This window comes from Bos mutus, chromosome 20 (assembly GCF_027580195.1).
Source record: "Bos mutus isolate GX-2022 chromosome 20, NWIPB_WYAK_1.1, whole genome shotgun sequence".
Lineage (NCBI taxonomy): Eukaryota > Metazoa > Chordata > Mammalia > Artiodactyla > Bovidae > Bos > Bos mutus.
In genome coordinates this window covers 26,939,557-26,966,279 of record NC_091636.1, presented here as the reverse complement: position 1 = coordinate 26,966,279, position 26,723 = coordinate 26,939,557, and positions in this window count along the sequence as shown.

Sequence of the window (26,723 nt, the reverse complement as noted above, 5' to 3'; positions counted from 1 at the left end):
ACCACTAGGGGCTCAGGGCGGGAAAGGCCCCAGAACGGGCAGGTGAGTGGCCTGCCCTTCTCCATTGTATGGATTTGGGCCTGTGCACTGACTCAGTTACTTCCATCCTCCTGTTTAAATACCTCCCCCTTCATTCCATGAAGTGTACCCTTGACCTCCATGTAAAATTCAGACCCCAGCTGAATGCAGAGGGTTGACTCTACATCTAGATCTGTTTTTTCCCACACACCACACAACCCCAGACAGACCATTGAATATATATTTGAAAAGTAATTATTTTGTGAAGGATATGGAAAACCTCTTAAGTATGACAGGACTATTCTGAAATTGTAACAATATCTTTTATTTTTGTATTAGCCTTCCCTCGTAGCTCAGTTGGTAAAGAATCTGCCTGCAGTGCAGGAGATCTGAGTTCGATCCCTGGGTTGGGAGATCCCCTGGAGAAGGAAATGGCAACCCACTCCATTATTCTGGCCTGAAGAATCCCATGGAGAGAGGAGCCTGGCAGGCAAGAGTCGGACATGACTTAGCGACTAAACCACCACTGTATTCATTAAGAACTTGCCAGCAGTAACTCACTGCTTCTCACAGAAACTGTCTGGCGTGGGCACTTCTATCCCCATTTACAGATGGGTAAGCTAAGGGAACAGAAAGGTTAAATAATTCACTCAGATTCACACATTAAATGGGGCTGGCAGGTTCCTGGTCTGAGCTCTCAATCATCCTATATTTTCACTCTACCTCTGTATCCCTTATGGTACTTTTGCTTTAGAACATGTTTTTATATAAAGTATCTCATTAATTCTTCACAGAATTGCATGACGGATGAATTAATTAGCCCCATTCTACAGATATGGACACTGGGCCTCAGAGGTTTAAGCCTCACTATCCTTTGTAATCATGTCACTATTTGAAAGTCGCTCAGTCGTGTCCGACTCTTTGCAACCCCATGGACTGTAGCCGGCCAGGCTTCTCTGTCCATAGACTTCTCTAGGCCAGAATACTGGAGTGGGTAGCCGTTCCCTTCTCCAGGGGATCTTCCCAAGCCAGGGATTGAACCATGATCTCCTGCATTGCAGGTGGATTCTTTACCATCTGAGCCACCAGGGAAGCCCATCCTGAGTAAGGTACACTTTAGTTAGAGTTTTGCTGTAGAACATTCTTAATGAGAAATGAAGGGGGAGGAGAGTGGCTCATGAATATGAAGGAGGAAGACAATGTGAAATGTTGAGAAATCTTAGTTTACGGGAATAATTCCTTCAGCAAGGGGAAAATAAAATTTAATCATCTGCTGTGAAGAGCTGTTTTCAGCTAAGGTGAGAAAGCCCTGGGGAACAGAGAACGCTCTGGATTTTACAGAATTAATGAAAGGGTCTTTAAAGGAGAGGATGGAAGGAGGATGAGAAAGAAAACATCATCGGTGCCACCTTAAGCTCTGTACCTTGCCTCCCAGAAAACCCGCATATGTAGTTTTTGAATGGAATTGAATGCAGTTCTTCACTGTGCATTTTCCTCTTGAGCAATCTAATACCAACTCAATAGCAAAAGAAATAGCCTGCTTTCTAAAACATTTAGGCTTTTGCAAGACTTCAGGTCCTTCAGATTCCTATAATTACATTCACATTATTCTACACATCAATTTGGTGTCTAGATTGAAAAATGGAATAAATGTTTACCAGAAACCCATTTACTTGTCAACTTCAACAATCAGCCTGGGTCGAGAAACAATATTCTCTGAGCTGAGAGGTGTAATTTCACCACCCAACGCTGTTGTCAATGTTTCATCAATTGAAAATCAATAAACTTCAATCCATTCCCTAGCTTCTAGTACCTTAACCTTTGGATGGCAGAAGGACCTTTTCTGTTCCCATGACTTTCAGATCCGGTATGGCTCTGCTTTTTTCATATAAACAGCAAAACTCAAATTGCTTCCTGATGGAAGAAAATTGCCCAGCAGCCCCTGGCACATGATTGGAAAGTGTTTTCCAGTTTCTGACACTGACCTCAAGAAACGAATGCAGTTTGAGAGGCCAGGCTCTCAGCGTCTCTGTAGGTCCTGATGTTCTTTTCTTCTTTTTCCTGTTTTGTTATTTTTCCTGTGTGTGTTGTAGTGACCTGAGGTTAGCTGGGCCATTATCTCCGTTCTAAGGGATAAGATGACCCCTGTCGGGAGCCCAATTTAACAAAGTTCTTGCATTACAGGCACCAAGTACTCCATACCCAGCCTCCACTTCCTGCCCCGGCTACTCCAGGAGTATCCGAATCTAGGAGATTCTGCCAGATTCCTGCTCAAGTGCAAGAGGGCTTTTCCTTGCTCTTGGTCAAATCTCTGGCTAGTTGGTTCTTCAGCTGTTTCTGTCTCTGCTATTTTGCCCAACTCCTCTGGGTTGGCCACCTGTTCATAGCACTTTTCATTGTATTTCAGCCTAAAGATGCTTGGTTGTTTTTTCTTTTAAACCATATTCTAAAATATGTTTGTGGTTATTTCCATAGGAACTGGGGAAGAAAGGGAGTAGTTAAACATGCTTGCACAAATCGCCATCTTACCGTAGAACGGAAGTCTCACATCCTTTTCAAAAACAATTACTAATACAATTTATAGTCCTGTTTATGGCATGCAAGTAAAAAACCCATGGAACTACTCGGCACTGTAGGAAATGAATGGTTTATTAAACTGTTCACTGTGCTCTAATCCTGGCTTCAGAATGATTAACTAACAAATCCATCGTCTGGGGGAAAGCTGACTTGGCAGAGATTAATTCTTAAACTATTCTTATTTGGGGGCATTGATTGCTTTTGTTTGGGAGAACTTCCAGAATTGTTTAAAAAACTGATTTGTTTTTAATTAAAACAGAAAGAACCTGTGTTTTATGCCTGGCTATGGATGTGCTTTACATTTTAACTGATTTTTCTTTCTTAAATGGTGAAAAGGACCAGAATTCCAACAAGGAATTCTAAAAGTTCTGAAAGTTTTTCATCAGGATCAAAAGGGAGGTAGGCATATCAGGATTTGATTGCTGGCAGGTACCAGAATCAGCTTATGTTAACTGAGATCAAAAGGGGAATTTATTGTAAGTCTATGATACAAGGGAGGCCCTCCCAGAATCTGCAAATATGCTGCTGCTGCTGCTGCTGCTGCTGCTAAGTCGCTTCAGTCGTGTCTGACTCTGTGCGACCCCATAGACGGCAGCCCACCATAGGTGAAGCTAAAGAAGGTTGTCAGTTACAATGTATTCAGCTGCTCTTCACAGAAAACTAGATATAATGGACTTCTGCCTGACTCAGGTAACTGGAGGTCCAGAGACAGGAAGAGCTTCCAGGTTGGTTATTGATGTCATCACGTTTCTGTCAGCTCCTCACATGCCTTTCATACTACTGGCCTCAGTCCATGTACTGGTTCCCGTAACAGCACTGCCAGCAGTCCATGAGGTTATAGCCTCCTGTGTTAGCCTGGGTTCCCAGAAAACACTGATGTGTTGACACTTTATTTGAGACTGGACTGCGATTTGGGAAAGCAGGAGAAGGAAAAGCGGGGATGAGATGGGAAAGAGGAGAGAGCAGGTTTGAAGGGAAATTTTCGGAAAGGATGCAGCAGCTGCCATATCTCAGGACCAGCTGTGTGAGTGCAGGAAGAGAGCAGAATTTATCAGCAGCTTCCTGGCCCACATCTTCCACCAATCAGAGTCATTCTTATGGAACCTACCTCCCCCTCCCTTCCTAGTTCTGTCCCTAGGCTTCTCTAGGTGGCTCCTGATAAAGCCATGGTCCCCACAGACGCAGTAGGGCTAGAGCACAGACCCAGCAATCTCTCTTTGCCAGATGGCCCTGGGTATGTGACTTCTCCACCTCTAACAATGACCCAGATCCAGCATCTCAGGAACAGTGGACTGTAGCTAGGGTCTTGCTGCTCGGTAAGCAAGGCAAGTGTGTGCGTCTGGGATGGCGCATAAACTGAGTCCAGAACATCACCCCCATCTGGCGTGGAAGTCTCTTCCAGAAGAGTAAGGAAACCTCTTTCCTTAAATCTCCCAACAGTTATCTTCTTCTGTCTTGTTGGCTCCACGTGGTGGCCCCCTCAAACTCTGGACCAACACTTGTGCCCAGAGACTAGGATTGTGATAAACGTAGGCCTAGGCACTTGACTCTGTATATGTGGTGTAGCTGTGCATATCAAAGTGAAGACTGAGGCAGTTACAAAAGAAGGAAGAACTCATACTAAGACAACCTTAATGGTTTTTTCAAAAAAGTCTTTGGAAACAGGAGCAAAAAGGAAAAAGAAAACAAGATTCTGTGATCCTTCCTCATACACAGCTGTATCATTCTCATTCTAAAGAGAATTTAGTGTCCAAGTCATAAAATATGACCTCTAATAGCGTGAAAGCCTAATTATTCGAAATCTAGCCACACTCAAAGAAATGGAGTTTTTCCTTTGTACCCGGCTGGCCCAGCTAGAGTCCATGTCCTCTTTTGGACCAAATACAACTGCAGCCAGGGGGATGGGTTCACCTGAAGACTGTGTTTGAAACATACCCATGAAGCAGCCATGCGAATGAGGGAACAAAATAATATTCATGCCATTCTTCAATAGAACCATTTTTATACATTTAAAGATAAATCAAATAAACTGTGTGTGTGTGTGTCTAACTTTGCCTAAACCTGACATCACTGACCCTATTCAACCTTTCTTGGCACTAACTCAGTGTAGCCAGTACCATTGGCTTGTTGCTGGGCGATATCCTCCTTAGTTACTATTTGACCTATTTCCATTTTACAGATAGTGTCTTCATTCTTAAAAATTCCTAACTTAAAATTCTAATTGTTGAAGTGTCACTGCTTTTTAGAATATCCAGTAGGTCACTTGCAGCCTGAGTAGCCAATTCATTGTGTAAATGTTGGCATTCTACCTTAAGCACACATTTCACTGGCTTTAGGTACATACTCAAATACCACCAGTACCCAAGTTGCCAACCAAAATGACACTCTAAGTCCTGTCACTTTCATAGAGACATAGTAATTGCATGAGCTAATATCAAGGAGCAGGAAGTTCATAGTGACCCATTAAAAACATGAAGTGGGAATCTAAGGACAGAGAAGTAGAAAGGAAATGATGGTGTCCTTCCATAAGTGAATGGCTCAACAAAGTTTGGCATATCAATATAATGGAATACTACTTAGCAATAAAAAGTAATGAGCTATCATGCTGAGAAAAGACATGGAAGAATATTAAATTCATATTGCTAAGTCAAAGAAGTCACTATGGAAAGGCTACTGTATGTAGTTTGTTCTATAAACATACTCTATGTTTCTAGTTCTGTGACATTCTGGAAATGGCAAAATTACAGAGAGAGTGAAAAGATGAGTGGTTACCAGGAATTTGGAGGCAAGAAAGAATGAATAGGTGGAACATGGGGGATCTTTCAGGTTAGTTGCTCAGTCATGTCTGACTCTCTGTGACCCGATGGACTGCAGCACTTGAGGCCTCCCTGTCCATCACCAACTCTTGGAGCATGCTCAAACTCATGTCTATTGAGTCGGTGATACCATCCAACCATCTCATCTTCTATCATCTCCTCCTCCTCCTGCCTTCAATCTTTGTCAGCATCAGGGTCTTTTCCAGTGAGTCAGCTCTTCGCATCAGGTGGCCAAAGTATTGGAGCTTCAGCATCAGTCCTTCCAGTGAACATCCAGGACTGATTTCCTTCAGGATTGACTGGTTTGACCTTGCAGTCCAAGGGACTCTCAAGAGTCTTTTCCAAAACCACAGTTCAAAAGCATCAATTCTTCGGTGCTCAGCTTTCTTCACAGTCCAACTCTCACGTCCATACATGGCTACTGGAAAAAACCATAGCCTTGACTAGATGGACCTTTATTGGCAAAGTAATGTCTCAGCTTTTTAATATGCTATATAGGTTGGTCATAGCTTTTCTTCCAAGGAGTGAGAGTCTTTTAATTTCATGGCTGCAGTCACCATCTGCAGTGATTTGGGAGCCCCTGAAATCTTTAGGGGTATCTTGAGGGCAATGTAACTACTTAATATAATACTATAATGATGGGGGCATGATAAACAATGGTCAAAACCTATAGAACAATAAAGGCTTTCCTGGTGGCTCAGTAGTAAAGAATCCACCTGCAATGCAGGAGCCATCCACAGGAGGTACGAGTTCAATCCCTGGGTTGGGAAGATCCCCTGAAGGAGGGCATGACAACCCACTGCAGTATTCTTTCCTGGAGAATCCCATGGACAGAGGAGCCTGGCCAGCTACAGTCTGTAAGGTCGCAAAGAGCTGGACACAACTGAAGTGACTTAGCAGACACAGAGGCATAGAATAATAAAGCACAAAGTGTGAACCCTAATATAAATTACGTGTGTGCATGCTTAGTCACTCAGTCATATCTGACTCTTTTCAACCCCATGGACTGTAGCTTGCCGGTCTTCACTGGAGTCGATTGCCATTCCTTTCTCTAGGAGATCTTCCCAGCCCAGGGATCGAACCCGGGTCATCTGCATTGCAGGCAGATTCTTCACTATCTGAGCCACTAGGGAAGCCCTAATATAAACTATGCTGCTGCTGCTGCTGCTAAGTCGCTTCAGTCGTGTCTGACTCTGTGCGACCCCAGAGACAGCAGCCCACCAGGTTCCCCCGTTCCTGGGATTCTCCAGGCAAGAACACTGGAGTGGGTTGCCATTTCCTTCTCCAAGGCATGAAAGTGAAAAGTGAAAGTGAAGTCGCTCAGTCGTGTCCGACTCCTAGCAACCCCATGGACTGCAGCCCTCCAGGCTCCTCTGTCCATGGGATTTTCCAGGCAAGAGTACTGGAGTGGGGTGCCATTGCCTTCTCCGAATATAAACTATGGACATTAGTTAATAATAGTGTATCAATACTGGTTTATCAATTACACTAAGTATGCCCCACTAATGCAAGATGTTAATAATAGGGGCAGTGGGTCTGGAGGTGGGGATAAAGAATCTATGGAAACTTTCTACTTTCTGCCTAATTTTCCTGTAAGTCTAAAACTGCCTTAAAAACAAAGTCTGTGATTTAAAGAAAAAGAAAGAAATGAGAGAATGGAGGTAGCGAATAGTGAAGTTCTGTTGTTTGACCATGAAGAAAAAGAAAAGAACAGGGCAATCCTAGCCCCTTGCAGCATTTCCCTTGGATGTCTCTGTGTAGCAGTTAGGGTGTCTTCCTATTTCCCATCTCTTGGCAGCTGCACCCTTTCCTACCACATAACTCTTTTGGGGGAAGCCAGCCTCGATCAGGCACATTCTTTATGTGACTCCACCACCCCCCCCCCCGGCTGTAGTTGGATTGGGCCAGGAGAGGACCCATTGCTCAAGTTGGACCAATTTAGAAAACTCAAAAATTTGGTCTCTCTGAATACAAATAGATCTGTAATGTTATTAACAAAAGTGGCCCAGCCACGAACTATTCTCAGAGAACAGACTTTGTATCTTTTAAAAACCAGAATTTGTTTCCTTGGGGATTTTGCCCAATCTGATTTAATAATCAAGGAAAGATTTTAATTCAGATCTCTGTAACATAAATTCCACAAGGATGCAAATTCTATCTGCGCAGTCAGCTCTCATGTCCATGATGTCCATGATGGCAATGATGGTCATGATGATAATAATGAGAGGAGGAAGTCATTCAGTAAACCTGTCTAATCACCTGTAAAAGAGCATTTCCCCCTTTGTTCATAAAGGTCAGGAGGATGAATCGGGGCCTCTTTGTCCCTACCCCTCAAAGCTGTTGCTCTGTGTGCATGAGTTATAGTTCACCATGTGTGCCAGAAGTCTGAGGCTCACCTGGATGCCTCTGATGGATGCTTGTGGCAACAGTTCATGTCCAACTCTTTGTGACCCCATGGACTGCAGCATGCCAGACTTTCCTGTCCGTCAACGAACTCCCGTAGCTTACTCAAACTCATTTCCATCAAGTTGATGATGCCATCCAACCATCTCATCTTCGGTCGTCCCCTTCTCCTCCCACCTTCAATCTTTCCTAGTATCAGGGTCTTTACCAATGAGTCAGTTTTTCACAGCAGGTGGCCAAAGTATTGGAGCTTCAGCTTCAGCATCAGTCCTTCCAAAGAATATCCAGGACTGATTTTCTTTAGGATGGACTGGTTGGATCTCCTTGCAGTCCAGGGGACTCTCAAGAGTCTTCTCCAACACCACAGTTTAAAAGCATCAATTCTTCGGTGCTCAGCTTTCTTTATAGTCCAACTCTCCATACATGACTGCTGGAAAAATCATAGCTTTGACTAAATGTAGCTTTGTTGGCAGAATAATGTGGCAACAGTTAGGTTACCAGAAAGGACTTGCTCTTGTTACAATGACATTGTTACACTCTTTAATATTTCACTCTTCTCTTCTGAGGGCAGAGAGTGCTTCGTGATACACAATCTCTGCTCTTGGGTTTCTTATGAGGTAGGCAGGTAGAGGAAGTTGGGGAGTCTCAGTGTGTCTGAACAATAGCACATCCTTCCCCGCAGGGCTGCCTGTCTGCGCCCTCCCCCACGCAACGCCCCTAAGCTTCTGTGCATGGGTGAGCGAGCATCTTATGAGCTGAATGATAATTAGGAAAACCATTGAGAAAATGGGAGAAATATCTTGCAAATGAAAGGAAACTGAAATGTAAAAGGAAATTGAATCTTTACTTTTTAAAACAGGGAGGCAATCTTGCCTGCCACCCCTAAGACCCTCTTCTGTTTTCCTTCTTCCCGGTCCATGCACGCCCTTTATCCTTTCTTAGGCCCCCATTCAGATTTTCTGAGCCAAGTGAATACCGTTTCAAACAGCTCTGTGGTTTCCATAGGTGTCATGAAAATGACAACGTGGCTGCTAGACATCTGATGATTTAGGACAAGTTCTAGCCTAAGAGCTGTCGATCTGCTTCCTCTGGCAGCCCACTGCGTGCAGAAGGCTGGGGGTCATTATTTTATTCCACAGACTTGCAGAGGCTGTCAGTCAAGTGATACGGCATTAAATTACTTGTCTGAAGTCGCTAATGAATGAGAGAAGGTGGCCCGAGGGAGGTCCTGCTTTCCTGCACTGTGGGACCCTGGAGAGATAGCGTTTTACCAGTTTACCTGATATAACTCCTCCCTCTAATCCAGGTCACTCTTTCTGGAGCTGTGTGATCACTCCACCCAATCCCCAGCATAGTGGTTTAACTCCTGCTTCCCAAAAGGTAACATGCATACACATCACCCAGATCTCGTTAAAATGCAGATTCAGGTTCAGGAAGTCTGGGGTGGGCTAATGATTTCTGCACATCTAAGAGACGGTGCTGTTGCATGGTCCATACCTTGAATAGCAAAGGGCTTTGTTCATCAGAGCTGAGCATGCCATCTTACAACAGCCTGCTTCCGCCAACAGATATGAGAACAGAAACACATGTGCCTTTACGGATTTTCCCATCTCATCACCTCCATAAAGGAGAAGGGAAGTAGAACTGCCAGTGCTGAGGCCTCTATCACGCCCTCAGCATGGGACCAAGCTGCCAGCATCTAATTATATTATCTTAGTTGATCAGAATCTGAGCAACTTGAATAAGAAAGTGATTCAGGAAACCTTGGTGTGTGAGTCCCGCCTCTGTCTGACATTGTGTTGCCAAGGTGACTCAACAGGCTGGAGATGCCAGATTTGGGAGGAGGGGACCTCATGAGAGACTGAGGGCTTAATGCAGATTGCAGGAAAACCCAACTCTGAGAAAGACCTGCCCAAAATAGAGGTATGCTGTTGCAAATCAGTAACCACTGCTCTTCATGGTATAAGAATAGGTTGGAAACCTCTCTGGTGACTCATCAGCCTCCATTGTTGCCAGAAGTTATCTCTAGCTCAGGCTGGGCAACTAGGTGCTGCCTGATAAAGGGAAACATCCCTGCAAGGTTTTTCTCCAGGATGTCCTGGATCTGAGAAAGGAGCAGCTTGTACCCACCAATCAGGTGGTCCAATGGACCTGCACCATCCCCCCGGCCCCGGGATGGCCTTTCTGAGGTCATGAGACCTAGATGAAGCAGTCACAGGCCCCTACGCCTTCTATTCTAGGTCCCACACATTGAGGACTATGAGTGGTGAGTATGAGGCTGTCCAAAGCCAGGTGGAGACCCACTGCACTGGGATGCTTGGCTGTTTAGCCAAGTGGTTAAGGACCCATAGTCAGCAAAATTGCACTCTCCAAGCACCATAGGGCTGGCCTCATCACTAGGGTCCCAGTGTGGGTTTCTCTGTTTGAATTAGAGGCCTTGGGAGATTTTTTTAGCTGGCAGGGTCACTAGCAGGAAAATATCCCTCTCCATACTCACACTTCTGCTCTGCTCTGACCATTGTGCCTCACAGACCTGCATCTTCCAAGATAGAGCTCCTGTCGCCTGGAGAAAGTAAAAGTAGACAATTAAGACTTGTTTTTAATGATTTCAGGTATTCTGAAATGTTTACTTCTTGGCAAAGCATTCCTAACCCCCAAGCTCCTACCCAAGAATTTACCAGAGCAGAGATGTTTCTTTGCATTGTCGAAGGGTTAGCATGAGGATTACCCATGTCAGCTGGTAACATATTCTGAGGATCTGCTCTGGGTATGACATCCTGTTAGGAGCTGTGAGAAACAGCGAAAGTGACACCTCCATGTGTACTCTCTGACGTGGCATAGGACTTGTGCATTCTAAAAAAATAATAGAAAAAAAATATCTGGCACGTTAAAATTTATAGAGCCCTATCATGTAAATTTTGTTATTTATTGCAGCCAACCTGTAGTAAAAAATTATCTTCTGCACTTTGTAGATGAGAAAAATGAAGATCTCAGAAAGGCTGAGATCATTTTTCAAAATTAAGTACATGTTTGGAAGTGAATTTGGGGTTAAACTCAAACTTCAGGGTCTTGTCTGTCATCACAGTGCTCCGTGCCACTTTGGCCCCGTTAGAGTTAAAGAAGAAAGGGAGATGCCTTTTCTCAGATCTGTTTCCCCTCTCCTAGGAGAGTCCTGAGTGTATGCATCTGGTTGATGGTGAGCCTTCCCTATGCTCTTTCCTCTTTCTTCCACCGTCCCCCTATTCTCCAAAAGCCCAGAATCCATTTATGCTAAGCTCATGGCCTCTAACAATGCATTTCTCCCCCTAACATACCCCTGGTCACCCCAGGACTTCATCTTGGCGCAGCCACATTCACTTCCCTTGCTTCAGGGATAATGAAGCAGAATTCCTGGTGTGTAGCAGGGTGAGCCATACAAGAGAGGGACTGCGTCACACCTTGCATTGGAGCCATTTTGAGCCAGTCACAACTTTGTCACAATCTATTCTCTCCTAAATTACTTCATCAAGGTCTGCCTTGTCTTGCCAATGGATTGTCTGTGCACAGCATGCCAGGTATAGGTTGTGTCTTTAAAAATATATATAAATTTGGCTGCACCAGATCTTACTTGCAGCGCATGGGATCATCAGTCTTCGTTGTGGCACCCAGAATCCTTAGTTGCGGCATGTGGGATCCAGTTCCTAACCAGGGATTGAACCACAGGCCCCCTGCTTTGGGAGCACAGAGTCTTAGCCCCGGACCACCAAGGAAGTCCCTGGATGTGTCTTATTTTTCCTATTGCTCCAGCTCCTAGCAGAGCTTCTTGTAGAGTAAGGATTTGATTATGACAGTTAGAATAACCCAGAATCATTAGGAAAATCCTGGAAATTCCCATCATAAAATGTCCTGCAGGATTCTCTTTGGTAGACAGAAGAAAACTTGCAGAGCACAGACTCTACTCTGCCCTTTGGGAATTCAGTGACAGGGGCTTTACTGAGCTTGGGAGGTGAAGGGTTTCTCAGAGAAATGTTTAGCTCTATCCCCTCTTGGAGTCTTACTCCCTCACCCCTCTTGCCCAGTCTCAGCTTGGCTTATTCCATCAGGTTCTGGACCGAGAGAGAACCAAGGATGAAAATTCTTACTCCATTCCTGCCCAAGAGGTGTTGGTTCTACAGATTTGGGTGGAGCCCAGTTATGTGCATTTTGAAAGGCACTCAAGACAACTGTGACTCAAATGGTCCCCACACCACAGTTTGAAAAAAGCATTGTTTTAAACAGATATTTGGTACCGTTTCTGAAGGAATCTGGTCACACTGCAGCTGGCAATCCAGAAAGGCGTTTCTGGGTCACACTAGGACCATTCTATGGGAAGATGATGCTTCTGGTTCATCCCAGAGTCACAGTGGACAGCTGGAGATGCACCAGGCTTTCTCCAGTCTACATGAGAAGATTCACACCTCCTTCCCCACCCAACCCATTTATTGTTTCCTACATGTCAGTCCCTGTGTTGGGCCTTTCAGGGGGGTAGGGTTAATCTTCACAATAATGCTGTGGGTTATTCCCCCAGTAGAGATGATAAAACAGGTCTAGAGAGGTTCAGACATTTGACTCAACCCAACGCGAGAGTGGCTGGGTTGAAATGTTCCTCCAAGCAACCTAGTCCATCCAAGCAACACCATCCATCCTCCTCCTAAATCAAACAGGTCTGGGATTGGGGAGCAAGGCAGATCCATGGGATTTCTTTCTACTTAAAGACATTCCACCCCCCACTGTTACTGCACTTCCATCCTGTGATATAGCTGCGATCTTCCGCTTCTTTGCACATTTACTTTCAAAGAACTAAAATAAAAGCTAAGGAAGAAGTCCAGTGGGATGGAGGGGAGCTGGAGCATTTGTGTGCAGGGCTGGATGAGCTTGCCCATCTGCTATGAACTTTGCCCTTTGCCCTGCTCACCAGGCTGACCTCAGGGAACACAGGCAGCCCCTTGCCAGGGCTAACCAGGGCAAGGGGCAGTGGGAACACGAGCTCAGACCACCTCATGTTGGTTTATTGGTTTTGTTGAATATGTTGATTTTGGCAGAATCTGACCTGTTTTATCCTGTGTGTAGCATTTGTCCACATCTTCAAGTCAAAAAAGGGAGGAAGCAGAAATGAAGGGTCAGCAGAAAATACACCAGGAATTAGGAATTAGTGCAGAATCTTTAGGACAGACCCACAAGCTATGTACGGATTCTACGTAAATTAGTAAATTTATAAATAAATTGCATTATAAATTAATAACATCATGGGAGTGTTTCCCCTACAAAATTCAAGGCATAGAGCATCAAGTTTGTATTAGACATACCTAATGCCCATTCTGCTTCTGCCACTGTTTGAGTGAGTTACTTAGCCTCTAGGTCTTAGTTTCTCAGATTTTATTTTTAATTAACGTATTTGGCCATGCCCGGTCTTAACTGTGGCACTCAGGATCTTCAGTCTTCATGATGGCACACAGGATCTTTAGCTGTGGCATGTGAACTCTTAGTTGTGGCATATGGTGTCTAGTTCCCTGACCAGGGATCAAACCCAGGCCCTCTGTATTAGACGTGTGGTGTCTTAGCCACTGAACACCAGGGAAGTCCTTCTCAGATTTTAATTATGGACAATAATATCTGCTTGAAGGAGTGAGCTGTGAGGATGGGAATAATGTAAAAGTGGTATCTCAATAAATGGTAGATAATATTATGATAACTACTCTAGAACTCATTTCCCAGGTTAATGGAGTGTCCGAGGATGAACCAAATCACATGAAAGGTATGTATAGACTTCTGGTCATCCTGATTTTGAAAATAACAATACAGAGCTTTAATGTGTATATTCTTCTGTGAGCTCAAAACACCCCACAAGTAGTAGGAGTTTTATATCAATTATTTCATTTGATCCTCATAACAGTCCTGTGATGGATGATAGATATTATTTTCTTCCCTTCACAAATGGCTTTGATAAGGATTAGTGCGATTAAATGGTTTACCCTCAGACTCATGTGCCTGCCTTCTAAAACGAATTCAGAGATTATGCCCCTTGACCACTCTAAAATGTATGTATTCATCTCTGAAATGCTCAGTGAAAATACTCACACTCTTCTCTTTCATAATCACTTATTAGGAAATTGTATTCCCAGGATGGAAAGAAAGTTTATTCAGATCATACAGAAATTCAGCAAGCGGAGTGGGATTTTTTTTCAAAGGAGACTTTATTAGTGTGCGGCGAGGACAGCCCAAGGAGCTCACGAGAAGGCCTGGGCTCTGCTACTTTGGCAAGTTACTTGACCTTGTTAGTTCCCCAAGTTCAGAATTGAGAATAAGAGTCTTAGCTTCATGGTGTTGCTGTGGCGATTAAAAGAGATTATAGACGACTGCCTGGCAAAGAAATGCTCTGGAGACATTGATTTCCTCTCCCTCACGTGTTAGATCGACAAATGTCTACCTGATAAAATCTGGTAACTGAAGCCCAGAATTCAGAAGCCTTCTCCTGCCCCCAAACCAGGTACAGTGAGTACTCGTTACGGGTGGCCGAGTATCTCGACAGTTCTCGGCCTTGGCTGTCCTGAAGCAGAGCCATTCCTGGAAGGGGACTCTGAAAATACTTTGGCTTCTGTAAGCAGCTTGATTCCCTGCCTTTGCTGTGTAAGGGTGATTGCCAGGAAGGGTGCTAATGAGATCCAAATGTTAGAGTGGCTTGTCTGCTCCGGATGACTCGGATGCTGCTAACTGATAGATGAGCACTTAAGTTCAAGCTTAATGCGAACACGTTCTCGCCTAAGAACAAGACTGGGACCATTAGCTCACAGCATGCAGGCTCTGAGCCTCTGTGAAATGATTGCAGGGCTCACTTGGTATTCCCCTCAGGGCAGCGATGAGTCCTGAGTCTCATTACCCACTGTTGAAGCCTCGTTCCTCTGGCCCTACTTGAAGTCTACCTGCCTGCGCACGGGAGCAATTCTCAAAGGTAGGAGGGGAAAATCCATTGATTCAAAGGAGGCAAGTCTTCCCTGCTAGCATTCAGTTCTTGGCAGACAAGCTAATTTTTGCTCTCTCTGTGTGCTTGTGTGTGTGTGGCTATGTGTGCAAACTCACCAGGTAACCATAAAAGAATATTGCTTTCACGATCACCTCCTTCTGTGTGACCCTGATGTAGAGCATGCTGTGAGGATACACTTATGTGAGGATTATTAGCAAAGGCCAGGTTGTCTGTGACTGTCAACTCAGACTCATTTACTACTAGGTCTGTGGGTTTGGCTGTAGCTTCCTGGCTTATAAAATTTGAGTTCTTGCTGCGCTCCACCCTCCTGATCTTGATGGAAAAATATCCAGTTGTTTGGGTTTGATTTTTATACATTCCAATTTGATCATATGTCAGGTAAAGATGGTAGTCAAATGATGGCCAAACTCTGAACTGCCTTAAACCAGGAAGGACACGGTGGACCAAGAAGGGCCGTGTTCCCTGGTACCTTCTTTGAATTTGGTCTACTTCCCCATCATAGGAACCATAGTATCTGCCCTCCTCATCAGCCTGTGACCCTTACCGCTTTCTGAGACCAGCCTAGGAGGTAACCCTACTCTGTCCTGAACCTGACGGTGTCAGTCATATCCAAACTCCTCTCTCTTATGCACTTTCTAGGGGGAGGCTGCTAAACACTGAGACACAGTGTGGCTCTTGCTGCTGTGACAGATTCAAATGAACTTAATGACCTAACACAAATATATCATTTTCCAGTTCTGGAGATCAGAAGTCCACTGAGCTAAAATCAAGGTTTGGCAAAGCTGCCTTCCTTCTGAAGGTGCTAGGGAAGAATCTGTTTCATTGGTTTTTCCAGCTTCTGGAGGCCATCCATGTTCCTTGGCTCATGGTCCCCATCTTCCATCTTCAAAGCCAGCAAGGTTTGGCCGAGTCTCTGGTCGTGCTGCCATCTCTGTAGTTCTCTCTCCCCTATCTCCCCTTTCTGTTTATAAAAACCCTTCTGATTATGTTGTGCCCACCTGGATAATGCAGGAGAATCTCCCCATCTCAAGGTCAACCGATCATCAACCTTAATTTTATCTACAACCTTAATTCGTCTTTACCACATAACATTACATATTCCTAGGACCTGGGGACAAGATTGAGGATACCTTTGGGAGCATTTTTCTGCCAACCATGTGTCTCTCTTTCTACAAGGTGGAGGGTGCACAGGGCCATTGCTAGAAGTAGGCCTGGCCAGGGGCTGGGCTTCCAGCAGCCACACCCTCTGAACTGCCCACTCCTGGCCATTGGTGACCATTCGTGATCCACTTCCCTTGGCTGTCTTCCCAGGCACGTAGTCTGAATCAACTTTTGGGGATCCCAGTGTTCTCTCTCTTTCAGATGACATAAGTTCTTTATTCTCAGCCATCATCTTGTGACCAGTTCACCAGACTTTATCTTGGATGAAAATTTCAATTTGGGGAAACATGGATTGAGATATGCTCTCTAGGGCTTTAAACATTAGCTGATTGTTAACAGCTAACAGCAATCAGTGTTTAAAGTGCCAGCCCTGACCTAGGCTTGGGGCTGCTGGATCTCTGCAAAGGTTTGTGCTGAGCCTCCTCACCAGTCCCTGGGATGGGCCCTGCAATGGTAGCATTTAATTCTCTGACCACAGTCTTGACCTAAAAATAGGTATATGACCCAAGCTAGGTGTGGTAGGGAAGTGATGCTTGTTGAACATTCTAAGTCCTCTCTCACTTTCCTAGGCAGGACCATGGGGATATTTCTGGCCAAAGAAAGGAAGAGGACATGATGTTGGTTACCTCTGAGCTGATGCAGTGAAAAACTCACGTCATATCTCTAGTTCTTTTTCTTCTGCTGCTGCAATAAAAAATCTTTAATCCCAGGTTGTGCAGCTACAAAATGGTGGAGTATCCATTCTCTAGTGACACATATGGGATATGTAGTGTGAATAAAAAATAAACTTGGGCGTTGAGCCTATGATTTGGGATTGATTATTACCATAGAGTCACAAGCCTGTGCTGACTGATACACAATCCTACAAGAGTTCTGAGACTTCTCAGAACTCTCAGGAAAGACTTTGCCTCTCACTTTCTCTGGCCTCGATAGTACATTTTGAGATATTTTGAACTTGAAACTTCCTACAGCCCTGGTGCTACATGAAGCGAGGGTCTCTCTGAAAAGGAAGGCAGTGGGATGCAAGCAGAATGAAGAGAAAGAATGCTGTCAGCCTCTTTCAAGTCCTTGCACACGCTTGAACACAAAAGCTGTTTGACCCTTTGACTCTCAGTGATGTGAGAAAGACATCCCCATTTTTGCTCAAGCTAATTTGAATTGTGTTTCCGTCCTCTGCAAGGGCCCGAGTCCTCACAATCACAACGCTTTCTTTTGACTGACTCATGTGGCAATCTAGAATTATCTCTTTTTTTCTTTTTGTATTCTCAATGACCCTTCCTACAGGAAGCAAGACTCCAGCATAGCAAAGTAGGGCCAGCCCTCAACACAATCAGCTGCCCTTAGAGACTATAATTCTTCTATACTCTATCTGCCTGTCCCCCCATTGAAGTCTAGTTATGTCCTCCTCTTCCATTTCCTGAGAAGAAAGGGTATGTTGACAGTCAAGAGCAGGGAGACAATATAATCATCATATCACTAAAGGGAAAAACTCACTAGTGAGCAAAAATAAAACAAAGGGAAAATGCATATTGATGATGTCAACGTACAGAGGGAAGGGTGCGGAGAAAATGGTGTCAGTCTTGTTCTACAATGACACTCTCTCTAGGCGCTGGCTGCCTTCGCAGGTTCCCAATTTTCTGTGTGGGCCTTTGGGAAAACATCCAAAGGTTTTGTGGTTTTACCCAGTAGAGATGATGAATGTGCAGAGACTCATCCACAGCCTTTCTTTTGTTTCCTGGATGAGCCAGGAGGGAGGCCTGAAGGAGACCACTGCTTGGAATGAGGTTAGGCTCTGTGGCCAGGGAATTGCCCCAAGCTGACAGGTCCACTGAAGGGTCAAACCAGCAAAGCTGACCTCCAGCCCATCCTTTCACCAGTGGTGCCAAACCCTGACCAGCTGCATAGGCTGGGCTAAGCTGCACTTTGATGTGACCTGAGCTGATCCCGACTCCCCACAGTCCTAACACATGATTCCCCAGAAGCATCCTGAAGTGACCAAATAGAATCTCCGAACTCAGAAACAGCCTGTGGCCCAGAGGCAGAAGACAGAGAATTTCTTCAACTTTAAGCACAACTGTGAGTCGGTGGACAAAACCGAGTCTTTACCAAGAGTCCTTCGTACGAACTCAGGAATTCAATAATATGGGTAGGAGGGATGGTGTTGCACTGAGCACAGGAAGTCAACTTCCAGTTTTCAAAACCTCCCTTGGTAACTGAGTTTCTGTTTAGCAAGAGAACGTATATGCACATTCCTGTGTGACACATTCCTGACCTGAAATGATCATTAGAAGATTGGAAATCTCATGTTCTTAATCATAATGGCCTCTGGTGGAGAGTCTACAGGAAGTTTTCTCCCTCCAACTTACCAAAGTTAGAGTACATTAACACATATTTCAAAAGGACTTGTTTTTCTATTGGAAGTGTTACTATTAGGGGGTCACGTCTAAACAGTACTTGGATGAAAAGAAGTTGGCTACAATCGACAGTATTCCCTTAAATTATGCTTCCATTGCATTTTGTTGTTGTTGTCATTGTTAATATCTATTTTTATTTATTTATTTGTCTGCACCGGGTCTTAGTTCTGGCACATGGGATCTTGATCTTCACTTCCAGCTCTTAGTTGTGGCATCTGGGATCTGGTTCCCTGACCAGGTTTTGAACTCAGGCCTGCTTCATTGGAAACGTGGAGTCTTAGCCACTGGACTACCGGGGAAGTCCCTATACTTCTCATGACTCTTGATAATTATAATGTCAAAGATATACCATATTTATTATTGCCAAAGTATGAAGGTCCCTATGAACTTTGATTTAGACAATTACAGAGTTGCCTATATGAAGGGATCATCTAGCCTGCATGCTCAGCAGCATTTCCCAGGGACAGTCCTCCACCACCACCTGTCACCGCTTCTAGGGGCTGTCTGTGTCAGTATTGCCGGAGCCCTGTCGCATCAGCTCAGCCCACCTCTGATTTCAGCCATGCCCAAACCAGACTCACTTTGAGGTCGTTGGTGCCCCCATGTATTCCCACGTCTGTTCATGACCCTCTCCCAGGCCATTTACTGTGCAAACGCAGCCCAGAAGTAGGGGTTTGCCCTGGGGTTGACCTTCAGTCAATGTGAAGGTGGACCCTGGGTCTGTGTTGCAGCCTACCCTCTTTCAGGTGGATGTTTCTGGGGCTTTCTCTGCGATTCTCAGGGCTTTGGATGATGCTCATTGATATCGTGGAGAAGGCAATGGCACCCCACTCCAGTACTCTTGCCTGGAAAATCCCATAGACGGAGGAGCCTGATGGGCTACAGTCCATGGGGTCGCAAAGAGTCAGACACGACTGAGCGACTTCACTTTCGCTTTTCACTTTCATGCATTGGAGAAGGAAATGGCAACCCACTCCGGTGTTCTTGCCTGGAGAATCCCAGGGACGGGGGAGCCTGGTGGGCTGCCGTCTATGGGGTCGCACAGAGTCGGACACGACTGAAGTGACTTAGCAGCAGCAGCAGCATTTATATCGGGTCTTCCTTTGCAATTTCACTACCCCTACCCCCTTCTCTCTCTTATTTTATTACTAGGAATCATCTCCGAATAAATAGCTTGCATTCAAGCACTTGCCTCAGGCTCTAATTTTGAGGGAGCCCAAACTGAAATACAGTTCATTCCATGGAAGTGGGTATGAATATGGACTTTAGAAATAGCACTGCCTGACACTAGTCATGTGACCTTGGTTGAGTTTCCTCACTTCTGTGCCTTAGTTTTTTTCATCTGTACAACGGGGATCGTAGTATTATGTACACTTTAGGATTATTAGGAGGAGTAATCATTTTAAAAGGAATTAATGGGGTGTTCAGCCCATGTTAAGTGTTTCTGTATATGGGTTTACGCATACATAAAACAACAGTCATTGTTTAAGAGCTCTTCTAGGGCGAAATAGAATCTGTCACCCCAGCAGTTTCATTCAGTAGACAAAAATGGCCAGAAGCTTCAGGTCATAGCAGTTTAATGGATTAGAAATGAGGAGGATGGGGAAGGAATTAAGTTCCCTGAGGATTCTTCAATCACTAGGTGAATCATTTTTCTGGGTCTGGCTTTCTCCTAAGCAGTAAGGCCATTAAAAACAAAACAAATCTACAGTGATGAAGCAAGTACTGTTGATTATTTTAATTAGTCTATAAATGAATGACAGTTAGTTGTCACAAAACTACTAATGGAAATGGTACTTAATACAATTATGTTCACCTTTTCATTTCTTCTCTTTTTAGAAGCAGGGTCATAAATGTCAGAAAACAATACCTAGCCTCTGACAATCTGAGTTTAATATTGTAAATGTTCTGCTGATAACATCCGTCCCCTCTTTGATACAGAGCCCAACATTATGCTTAGGTTTAGCCTGCAAGTATAGAAAATAAGTTTCAAGGGAAGTGATAAAAATCAGAGTCCGAGAGGCCACAATGGCTATTGCTGGGGTCAGGGTGGCAGGTTTTGTGTGTGTGACAAGGAACACAGGGAAAACACTGAATTGTAGTTGCAGGCCCCCACCAGCCCTTTCCTCTCCCCCTCCTTGATGAATATATCACTCGGTTTCCAGGGCCTCTTTCCTCCAAATGTGGCCCAGGGACCAGCAGCACCGAGACATCAGGGAGTTCCATAGACCAAGGAGGTCTCAGGCTCACCCAGTGCTACTGAATCAGAATTTGCATTTCAACAAGATCCCCAAGTGCCTCCAAGTGCATTAAAGTTTGAGAAGCTCTATCTACAGAAGCTAGTTACCAGCTCCCAATTTATTCTGCTTCGGATGAATGCCCATGTCTTCGCATGTTTTGCCCCAGAAAGACTGAGGCAGAAATTGAGAGTACATCAGGTGACTTTTTCATGTGGGAAGGAGGGAAGGGGAGAGAATTAATACATTCAAGGGCAATGGGTCAGAGAGAGCAGGGCTGCTGACAGGGGGACTTCAGGTGGCTGTGTGTACAGAGCCTCTCTAGAAAGTTGTACCTCTGATGTGTGTTGCATCCGTTCTTTTCAGCTACGCAAAGTGGCATTTAGTAAAACCGCTACTTTTGCCTTAATTCTGAATAAAAAAAAGCAGCTACAAAGGGTAATACTGCCAATATTTATGTGCAATTTGTAAGTGTACAATTTTACTATTGTGTGGATCACAATAAACTGTGGAAAATTCTTCAAGAGATGGGAATACCAGACCACCTGACCTGCATCTTGAGAAACCTATATGCAGGTCAGGAAGCAACAGTTAGAACTGGACATGGAACAACAGACTGGTTCCAAATAGGAAAAGGAGTACCTCAAGGCTGTATGTTGTCACCCTGCTTATTTAACTTATATGCAGAGTACATCATGAGAAATGCTGGGCTGGAAGAAGCACAAGCTGGAATCAAGATTGCCGGGAGAAATATCAATGAGCTCAGATATGCAGATGACACCACCCTTATGGCAGAAAGTGAAGAAGAACTAAAGAGCCTCTTGATGAAAGAGGAGAGTGAAAAAGTTGGCTTAAGGCTCAACATTCAGAAAACTAAGATCATGGCATCTGATCCCATCACTTTATGGCAAATAGATGGGGAAACAATGGAAACAGTGTCAGACTTTTTTTGGGGGGCTCCAGAATCACTGCAGATGGTAACTGCAGCCATGAAATAAAAAGATGCTTACTTCTTGGAAGAAAAGTTATGACCAGTGTAAACAGCATGTTAAAAACCAGAGACATTACTTTGCCAACAAAAGTCTGTCTAGTCAAGGCTATGATTTTTCCAGTAGTTGTGTATGGATGTGAGAGTTGGACTAAAGAAAGCTGCTGCTGCTGCTGCTGCTAAGTCGCTTCAGTCGTGTCCAACTCTGTGCGACCCCATAGACGGCAGCCCACTAGGCTCCTCTGTCCCTGGGATTCTCCAGGCAAGAATACTGGAGTGGGTTGCCATTTCCTTCTCCAATGCATGAAAGGGAAAAGTGAAAGTGAAGTCGCTCAATCATGCCCGACTCTGAGCGACCCTGTGGACTGCAACCTACCAGGCTCCTCCATCCATGGGATTTTCCAGGCAAGAGTACTGGAACTGTGGTGTTGGAGAAGACTGTTGATAGTCCCTTGAACTGCAAGGAAATCCAACCAGTCCATCCTAAAAGAGGTCAGTCCTGGGTGTTCATTGGAAGGACTGATGTTGAGGCTGAAACTCCAATACTTTGGCCGCCTGATGTGAAGAACTGACTCATTGGAAAAGACCCTGATGCTGGGAAAGATTGAAGGCAGGAGGAGAAGGGGACGACAGAGGATAAGATGGTTGGATAGCATCACCAACTCAATAGACATGAGTTTGCGTAAACTCTGGGAGCTGGTGATGGACAGGGAGGCCTGGTGTGCTGCAGTCCATCGGGTCACAAAGAGTCGGACATGACTGAGCGACTGAACTGAACTGAATTTTACTATCATAGGTTTTAAAAAAGTGTCCCTGATAAAGTTGAAGTCTTCTTTGTTCTCCCTGGCCCCATTTTCCTTTCTATTTCCTAGAATCAACCATTGTCATGACCTGATGCAAATCCAGTCTGTTTATACATGCATATTTCTAAAAGAAACATGTTTTTATGGTATTTATCTTATGAAATTATTATATTGTACAAACTCTAAATAATATTGTACCTATATCAGCTAAGTAAGAACATTTTGGTCAAAAAAATGACAAAAACTGATTTTCTGATGTAGCTCTAGAACAAAGTAATCACCCTTCCTAGTTGCCCAATATTGACTTTTCCCTAGTTGTCTTAGCTTAATTTTTAATAGTACCCACTGTCACTCTCCAAGTGCCCCACTTTGAGTGATAAATAATGGTATCCTGTTCTAAAGACAGTTCCAAAAAGGAATAAGCATGTCAGCAGCGGTAGGGTGAGGATTGAGGGTCCAACTTCCTAATGTTTTTAAGAACTACCTTTAAGAACATACTGATATAAATGTGACTGAGTTCTGATATGTTTGCTTTAAAGTGAAAGTGAAAGTGAAGTCGCTCAGTTGTGTCTGACTCTTTGCGACCCCATGGACTGTAGCCTACCAGGCTCCTCCCTCCATGGGATTCTCCAGGCTAGAGTACTGCTTTAAAGCCAGACAGTAACAAATAAATCACCCTCTACGTTTTTCTTGGCTCTTTGGTGGAACCGTGAGCATGCAGACAGCAGGCGAATAGAGTTGTGATGTGACAGTGATTGGCAGCCAACCTCCCTCCCCCTCTTTCATAGGCCATCAGGATGAGTTTGTCTGAATTTTCCTCCTGAAGGCTGTCCTTGATGTTATTTACTGTAACTAGAATTTATCTCAATAATAACAGGAGAAAATAAAGGTGCTCACATAGTATAATGGGTCCTGGGTCCTGCAATCCCACAGGAATGACCTTGGAAGTATGATTTGCTTTTGGGGGCCAGGATAAAACCAGGAGTGGGCTGATCCATGAGTCTGTAATGTGGGAGTTGTGAGAACTTTTGCTGTAATGTGGGCCACTTATTCCTGTGTGTTGCCAACAACTTAATTCTATACAAACTCTATCTTCCTTCTCATATTGGGGAAAGAGATACACTGGTGTCACTTCATAAATATGACCTTACTCATTATCACAATACACTTTCCCAAAACCTGGAAAGGACAAAAACACGTCTTGGAAACTCATGACTATTGATGTAATATCATCATGTTCTCTCGGAAACATGAAGACATAATACTGACACTTCAGACTATTTTGGGCTAAGGAATGTAAATAGTGCTTCAAACAGAAACATCCCCAACTTTCTGATATCCAAAATAACAACTTTGCACCAGGCCTTATATCTGGGGTGGGGGGGGCTTCTGGCAACAAAGAATTTCAGAGTAGAATCGCAAACCACAGTGATGAACTACAGAATCAAAATAGCACAGTTTCAGCTATTTGGGGAATACTTTTATTCCATGGAGGTCAACATAATGAAGATGTTTGGTCATTTTCTCAAGCCAGGCTCTCTTCAAGAAGTTAGTGTAGGCAGGACTGGGTCAGAGGATAGGTGGGAAAATCAACAATTAATTGATGAGCAAATATTTATTGAGTGGCTATTGTGTGCAGGGCAAAGCACAGTGGTTATGTACACAGAGCATTAGGTCTACCGGCTCTACCGCTTACTAGGCAACTTACTTTACTGCTTTCTGTCCCAGTTCTCTAATATGAGGCTAATAACAGGACTTGCCTCATATATTTGTTGTGAAAATTAACAATTAATTTTAGTCATTTATAAACTTTAAGTTAACTAGGCATTTATAAAGCAAGTGGCACAGAGCAACCATTCAAATGTTAGAGGAAATAACATCTGCAAATAAAAATACAACCGCCAAAAGCGGGCATATGATAAATATGGAAGGGTAACTACAGCAACCTGAGAGAGAGGATCTCTGGGAATTAGCGAGGAGGACTTCCTACTGGAGGATGTAGTGTTTTACTGGAGTTTTGACACATAGGTGGGAGAGGAGATCGTTGAATGTATCTTGGTGAGCTGCTGCTGCTGCTGCTAAGTCGCTTCAGTCGTGTCCGACTCTGTGCGACCCCATAGACGGCAGCCCACCAGGCTCCCCCGTCCCTGGGATTCTCCAGGCAAGAACACTGGAGTGGGTTGCCACTTCCTTCTCCAATGCGTGAAAGTGAAAAGTGAAAGTGAAGTCGCTCAGTCGTGTCCGACCAGGGTACAAATGTCCCATATTCAAGAGAGGAGAAGATACAATAAACAGGCCATTCTGGGCTGGAACAGGAGGTTCATGCAGGGGAGACATGGGAGGAAAAGGGGGAAGTGGTTTAAAACTTGTTTAGTAGAAGCTTAGATTTTGGCCAAAAAGGCTTTGATTGCCTTGGTGTAAGTGGTGCTTTTGGAAGCATCACAGGACAGAGGCTGGCTTGCCAGCCTTAAGGATGAAGACCCACTGCCCTGAGGCTTTTTCAGTACAGCAGGGGTCAAGGGTGAGGGTCTGAAGTGGGGTTGTTGTTTAGTTGTGAAGTCGTGTCTGACTCCTTTGTGACCTCATGGACTGTAGCCTGCCAGGCTCCTCTGTCCATGGGATTCTCCAGGCAAGAATACTGGAGTGGGTGGCCATTTCCTTCTCCCGGAGATCTTCCTGACCCAGGGATTGAACCCAAGTCTCCTGCATTAGCAGGCAGATTCATGACCACTGAATCACCAGTGAAGCCTGAACTGGGGTAAGGCGGCCGAAAAAATAACTCTTCTGTGGATTCAGCCAGACATGAGAGGCATCTGCTAAACTTGTGCTAACTGGCCCCCAGGGCCTTCTGCTGCTCAGGGAAGGATAAAAGCCAGTGTCTTGCCTGGGTTGCTAGAAAGAAGCAGTCTTCATAAAATGGTGCTCAAACTTTCTTTTTTGTATTAGGCAAGAATATCATCAGAATGGTGATGCTTATTCATTATGAAACAAAAGTTTAATACCTACTTGTGCTGAAGACTTTCAGAAGAAATACTGATACAAAACCAGTCCTCTAAAATTTTAAGGATCTCACAAATAGGTTGTGGGAGAGGAGGTGTTTGGAGAGAGGCATTTGTTCAGAAGGCCAAATACACGGTCTCTATGGCCTCTCGTTGTTTGATTAAGTACCAAGTGAGTTACATGACAAAGATGCTCTTGAAGGTCAAGAGGTTCCCACAGGCTGCAGTAGTTACAGAAGGCTGATTTGATTATTTGTGTATAAATCAAAGTATTTCTGTTTTCACAGAGTTAAGCAGAGACCAAATTAAAAAAAATTAAAACCTTACAGTGTTATCCATCTTTTTGCTTTTATGAAAAATTCCATCTGGGTCAGAAACTTAAAAGAACAAAAAGTAAGAAAAGCTAATGTTTACTGAACACTTGACTTTGTGCCAGGTGCTATATTATACCATTTATATGTCCACTCATTAAATCCTTACTAATTTTATTACATGTATACATATATGTGTGTGTGTGTGTGTATATTATATATACATATATTATCCGTACTTTATAAATGGGGAAAGGGAGGCTTGGAAAGGGTCTGTTTCATTCCCCAGAGACTTGCTTTGCTGTAAGCATCATTACCTCCATGATTAGACTCTGACTTATCATTTCTTTTGTTTCCATCACAATTTCTACCACTCTTCTGAAACTGATAATTTTAGGGTTAGGTAGCTTCAATTGTGCAGACCCTTAAGCTCTGGCTGAAGCAGATTTTTGGGTTCAGTATTAGCAGTGTCACCCCATAATAATATCCCAGATTCAAGTCTACATACGTTACTGGAGCACTTCTAACAGCAGCTGCTGCTGTTACCTCCCAGCATTGCTTCCGGTTCTAGCCACCTGCTCCACCAGGGAACACCTGTGTGGCGGTCAGGAAGCTGAAGGATAGAAGTTGATGAGTCATTTGGGGGCTGCTTGGGTCTTGTTCCTTCCTCAGTCCCTTGATAATTATTGAAAGGACTGGCAGTTCCTTTTATTTCAGTCATTCCTGGCTCTTAGACTTGCTAGTTGTGTGACCTGGGTAAGTTGTTCAACTCTCTTGCCATGAGTTTTGCTATTATAACAATCAGATGATAATGGTATCTACCTCTCAGAGCTGTGTGATTTAATAAGTAACTGTAAAGCACTTAGGCTAATGCTTGGCACACAGGTGCTCAATCAAGGTTTGTTTATTATTCTTTCCAGAGTGTCTCAAGTGTCCAATGGGGATATTGGCTGGGTTCATGCACTAAAATCAAGACATAGGAATTATAAATATATA